This window comes from Cupressus sempervirens, chromosome 8, assembly GCF_028749045.1.
Source record: "Cupressus sempervirens isolate cs-2001-9-10 chromosome 8, ASM2874904v1, whole genome shotgun sequence".
NCBI classification, from domain to species: Eukaryota; Viridiplantae; Streptophyta; class Pinopsida; order Cupressales; family Cupressaceae; genus Cupressus; species Cupressus sempervirens.
Genome location: NC_143125.1, coordinates 477,497,946 through 477,504,745, shown reverse-complemented (window position 1 = coordinate 477,504,745; position 6,800 = coordinate 477,497,946).

Here is a 6,800-nt window from a genome sequence, read left to right as displayed (position 1 = left end):
TATGGTTAAAGTGTTGAATTGTTTTAAAAGTTTTGATGTTACTGATTCACCCCTCCCCTCTCAGTAACATATCATATCTTGAATATTTCCAAAAATTGGTATCAGAGCTTTATGGTTCTCAGGATAAAGTTTGACAACTTGAGCAAAGATCAAGGACAATGGAGATATTCAGACTTGACAAAACTATTGAAAATGAAAAGGTAGATCTAGAAATGGCCATGGCTCAATTCAAAGAAGCAAAGGAGCATCTTTCTCAATCCCTGAAGAGAGGGAAGGAACTTTCAAGAAAAATTAATGACCATCATTATGTTGAAGAAAATATTGAAGACCTTTTACCATCAAGTAGCTCAAATAAAGAAAATGAGGCTATCAAGGAACTCCTAGCAAAGAATGGCTCTCTACAAGAAGAGATAAGAAAGCTTAAAAGAGAACAAGAAATTCAATCAATCAGGCTATGTGAAGTTTTAGAAAAGAGAAACAAGGCAACTGAAGACTTAGAAGCAAAAAAAATCAATCCCTTCAGCATGAAAATCTTGTGGATCAACTATCTAATGCAAATGAAGAAATTATGAATTTGAGATCTGAAAATGAAAGCCTGAGGAATGATCTGATCACTGAAAGATAAATCAATGAAAGCTTACAAATCGATGTGAGATTTTAAAAACAAATCAATGAGAGAATGATGAAATCTCAAGTAGACATGACTCAATTAAATCAACAAAGTGAGCAGAATCTTCATAGACAAAAAGGTAAAGCTGGACTTGGTTATAATGAAGAAGGTGAAAACTCCAAAGAAGGTGCCCAAAAGAATCAAAGACCAACTTGCAATCACTATGGTAAGTTAGGACATATATCAAACAAATGTTGGAGTAATGAAAAAGCTAAATTCAATGGTAAATGCTATAATTGCAGTCAGCATGGTCATAAAGCTAATGAATGCAAGGAGAAACCAAAATTTGAAGGAAATTGTCACAAATGCAAGAAACATGGTCACAAGGCATTCCAATGCAGATCCAAATCATTCAATCTGGCTGAACAACTTGTTAAAGCAATAATTGGATGGGGCTACAATACCTAGTGTAGATGTCATTATTGTGGAGAATATGGACACATTGGCAAAGACTGTGCAAGATATCACCTAAGGAAGAAGGACACTACTGTAAGGTGGTTTACATGCACTAAACTCGGTCATATAGCTAAGAACTACATGAACATAGGAAGATTCAAAGATGAAAAGAAAAGTAAAGCTGATAACATTCAAAAGTAGATGAGGCAATATTGGATTCCAAAATCTACCAAGAAAAATAGTTCAAATGATGGCAATGTCACTCAAGAAATGGGTGACTCCACCATCTCTAGTTAGATCCATAAATAAGGATATCGAACTGCATCTTCTAGTAATATCTCAAGCAGTTCCAAAATAAAAGAAAGAGAAATGATCAAATTAGTATTCTAGATACACAAAGATCAAAGAAAGTGTATCTTTTGTTGAGTTTCATCTACCGAGGAAAGTCGGTTGAAGACCTTACTGAGCTAGGTCGAGAGTAACAAAAGTTTTGTTTGATCACCGAGTTGCAAGCTTCTACTAAGCAAGTCAATGACAACCTATCAAGCACCATGTCATCTCATCTACCTTCGTACCAAGCATTAATGACAATATTTTCATCAAAAGAGTATAATTTGATTTCATTCTTCATTGCAATTTTAGAGCTAAGAAATTTTCAAGTGCAATTCAAGCAATTCTGAGCGATTCCAAGTGATTTTCTAGTGACATATTTGTTCAAATTTTTTCTATCTTTTATCGAGCATAAATGGCATCTGGGAGTAATAGCATCACCAAGGCAAAGAAGGGTTCAAAGATGCTGGTAAAGGGTATAGAATGGAAAGCGCCCAAATTCAAAATTGTTCTGGCCGTTGCAGAATCACTTGACCCTAACGGTGCTCAATCTCAAATTCCACCAAAGGTACTCCTTATAAATGATATTCGTACACATTTTAAATGTTGTGTTCAAGAGATTGGAAACCTAGAGGTGGGCAATACCCTAGGAGAAATGAGTGTTGATGGCTCTTTGAAACTCGAACATAAGCATCTTGAAACCAAAGGCTTGAATCATATCTCGCATATGCCAAGAAGCTTCCAAACCAAGTGGATTAGATATATTTTGAGTTGGGTGCACAATGGGCAACTATGGTTAGAGTAGCTAGTGTTAATCACAAAGAAGATGATTCACAAAATCACAGGTCTCCCTATGCTCAACAAAGTGAAGGTTACCAAAACCCTAGGATGGAATGAGTTATTGAAACAAACCCTAGCTACATGGGATAGTAGAGGTTTGAGGGTTAGCACTGTATCTGATGTCAAACTAAGATTTGGCACTCATGTCATTGCCCACAAAATCTATAGCTCTAGTTGACTAAACAGTGTACCTTTTGAGGCTATGGATTTGGCCTTCAAAATCGTAAAGAAGAACCTTGAATTTGACCTGTCAGAATTACTATTGAAACAATTAAACAAGAACATGGATAGTATAAGGACTTCAAAGAAAAGTCCCTATAAATTTGGTTCTCTGTTGACTTTTTTATTCTTCTATATTCAAAAATTCTTTCCATCTAAAGGAACTATAGTGTGGAGAAAAGACATTCCCATTCTTTATCAGATTAATGAGTTTGTAGTAGAAATGAGTGAAAATTTTGATAGCATAATGGATAATTATTTTCAAGATTTCAAAGAAAGGATGAATAATAGGTTCTGAATTCCACTAAAATTGGTTGAAGAATACAAAGATTATGTATGCTTTATGGTTGATTATGATAAGGTACAAATTCAAGCATTCAAACCCTGAGTTGCATGGGTGAAACCTCTTCCTTATGAGGGTAATATTGATGAGGCTAGGGATATTATTGAAAATCTGGTGAATAAGCTAGTAGACCCAAAGCAACAAATTTTTAGAACATATGATGAGGCAAAGGCCAAAATTGAGCTTGAAATCAAGCTACCCTAGGCTATAAGAAAAGGCAAGAGGAAGATAGCTAAGTTGGAAACTGCTACTAGCCCTCTTATGCTTATAGAAGGAAAAGGTGAGGATGAAGAAGATGATGAAGAAGAAGAAGGAGGTGAAGAAAAAGAAGAACATGAATCTGAAGAGGAACTGCCAAAGAAGAAAGGTAAGGCAATTATTACCAAACCTAAGAAGAAGCCTACTGCAATATTCTCTAGAAGAACCAGAAAAGGAAAGTAGGAACCTATACTTGTTAGGCATCCACTCACATTTGAGGAAAGGCTTAAAAAATTGGAAGAGGGAGCTAGCATCACAAATTTCAAGGCATTGAAATTTGAAACAAGAACTGATGCTGAGAAAATGCAGATTGAAGAACTAGTACTCAATAAGATGGGTAAATGGAAATACTCCCTAGACCAACTCGCCCCTCAAATCTCCAAAGAGCTATTGGAGACATTGCAATCAAGATGGGAGTCAGCCACCCAAATGGCCAAAGACATATATGAGCAATTCCTGAGGAATCTTCTACCAAGTCTCACTAGATTGGACATTAAGGCAGCTATGAAGAAACATGAAGGTAAAATGATGATTAGATTTCACATATGTTTGATTTTAATTAATGACATTGAGCATGTTGTAAATGATGCAACAAACATGTAGAAGAACATCTATCATCTGCAAAAGCCTAGTGATGACCCTGTTGAAATGAAAGATGATGATAGCAGTGATAGTGATGATTTTGATAGCACTCCATCCATCACCATTACTCTAGGAGAGCTGCATGCACTAATGAAAGAAAAAGAGGAAGAAGACAAGGAGGAAGAAGCACATGAGGAAGGAAAAGATGAAGAGGATCTAGTTAAAATTTCATCATAAGTGATTGCATCCCTTCCTCACTCTCCACCAAAGACTATTACATCCACTATGGAGACAACTTCTGCAAGCAAGATTGTGAGCACAATTGCCACATAAATTGCTCAATCTTCACTGGCCACCTCCTAGCTCCAAGTATCTAAAATAGATGAGCCAAGCACTTCATCTACCAATCTTTCTATCACTTCTTTAGCTACTAAGCTAGCCTCCTCAATTCCTTCACCATCATTGAGTGTACCAGTAAGTTCCACAATTTTGTCTCCATCAATTCTAGCAAGTTCTATAGTTTTGTTTCCATTAGCATCATCTGTATCCACTTCCACTTCAATCAGATTAGATTCTACTATGGGTACTTTACCAAGTATGATACCATTTTTGGGAAGTGTTTTTGATCTGGTTAATACTTCTATTGGCATTCAATCCTCAGGTCCTATCCTAATTTTCACTGCTAGCCCTTCTATCTCCACTATTGTGTCTATTCCTAAGGTCAAACCAGTCATCACATAAGTCAAACAAAAGCATCCATTAAAACTTTTGATCACTAGAAGGAAATTGTAGAAGATATTGACTTAGACATAGAGATAGTGATTCCAAAGATTGATTATGAAAATGCTACCATTGATAAGATGAGGTTAGCCAGTCAACTCATAGAGATGAAAGCTACGTAGAAATAGTTAAGATCAGAAAGGGATAAGGAATATAGAATAATTGAAAATGCCAAGAATATAATTATAGATGCCATAGGTGTTGAAGTAGATTCTACTCAACACATTTTGATTCAATTAGAAGAGGCTGTACATAAATTTAATGAGGATTCTTCTGAACAAGAGAAACTTATTGAGAAAGCTGAAAAGAAATTTGATAATAAGGTGCTAGAGCATATTGCTCAAAAGATAGCAATAAAGCAAGTTGAATTGTCAACATTTTTTTGAAATTTTGAAAATTCTTTTAATAATGTAGCATCACTTTTTGCTAAACTTTGTGATGTTTCTGGTTTTAACAAAGAAATAAAGGATAATTTAAATAAGATTGACATTGATATGCAATCAAGTGCATCCAAGTTGAAGGTGGACTCCTCCTCCACAACCTCCCATCACACCAAGATTAGATATTTGGCAAATGTATAGGCAAAACTATTGAGAGAGGAAGCTAGGATTTGGTCTACAATCATAGACATCCAGAACATGATCCTTCCTATCATGGACACAATGCAAAAACATCTTGTTCATTGCAAAACATTGGTCCAAGATCAGAACTTCTCAGTGGCTGATTACTTGATCCAATTATCAGTAGAAGTTCAAATTGCTCTCTCCACCTATCAAATTTTGTAGTAGACTTGGGATAGTACTTTTAAAACCATCCTTAAGGTACATCAAGAATTTCTATCTCACTTTGGTGTAACCATATAAATTGTATATATGCAGTCCTTTGGCATTATTGTCAAAAAGGGAGAGAGATTCAGAGTTTCAGCATAATAAATGAGGAGAGTTATCACTATAAGTGATAGGGGGAGTTAGCACTCATTAGAATTAGCATGTGTACATAAGTATCATTTTATATACATTATAAGTCATCAAGAAGGTATATAGAAATGTATATGCAGTAGTTCTACAAAGATCAATTTTGAAAAACCAAAATTCATTGAGTCAGGTAATCTACATATGTTTTAGCTTATAAGTGTTTTTTCACTAATGCCAAAGGGGGAGATTGTTGGTATTAAGTTATTATTTCCATTAGTGACAACACTTATCTATATCAGCATAGCTATTGAGCTCAACACTCAATTTCCTACACTCACCGAGCTTCATAGTTTACACCGAGCATCTACAGTGTATACCAAGCATTCAATGGTTACTTATAGGTTCATCACTTAAGTAGGTCATACCGAGCTTCTTAGTTTACACCGAGCATCTACAGTGTTTATCAAGTGATGGAAGCACTGTATTTATCAAGTAATGAAAGTGCAGTGTTTACCGAGTGATGGAAGCACAATATTTACCGAGTAATGAAAGTGCAGTGTTAACCGAGTGATGGAAGTGCAGTATTTACTGAGTAATGAAAGTGTAGTGTTTATCAATTAAAAACAAGGTAAACAAATGATTTAGTTTTTACCGAGTGATACTATATCTACTGAGTCTCCAATGGTTACCGAGTTTAGAACTACATCAAGTGATTAGTATGGATTGAGCCTTCACTTCTACCAAGTGCATGATGATGCCAAGTAATGCAATGGATGTTGAGTATCAGAAGGTCACTGAGTCACTTCAGTGAACTCAAATTTTCTACTATTTGGCTGACTCAATAATGTTTTGTTCACTTGTGTTTTAGCCAACCTTGCAATTGTAATTATTGGAATGATATATATGTAAAATATTATTTCATTTACAATGAATGGATGAGAGTACTAAGAGAGGCATGTAATGTTTTGAAGTGTAAATACAAATCAGTAGAAGAGTAGAATATTCAGCAAGGTCTACAAGGAGCAGTAAAGATTCATTAGTCATAAGAGGTGATCTATACTTCAAGGATCTAATCAGAAAATCAAGTTTGTAAGTGATCTACTATTTCATCCTAACAAGTGAATCGGTTTTGTAAATCCTTTAATAGGGTAGATTTAACAATCTTTGTATAAATCTCCTAACAGAGTGCATACTTCAGTGTATGTTTGTAAATCCTCTAACAAGGTGGACCTAGTAGTCTTTTTTGCTCCTAATAGGGTAGATCACTAGAAGTGGTCAATGTAAGCCTTAACAGGCCAACTTCATACTACAGTAATGAAGTTTTGTGGGTATTATCCCCACCCCAGTTTTACTTTCTATTTGGAAGGTTTTTGGGTCACCAAATCACTGTGTACATGTGTTATAAATGTTTGTTCTCTCATATATGCAGTAGATTAAATGAATGAATTGAGAATAGTATATATGGTTA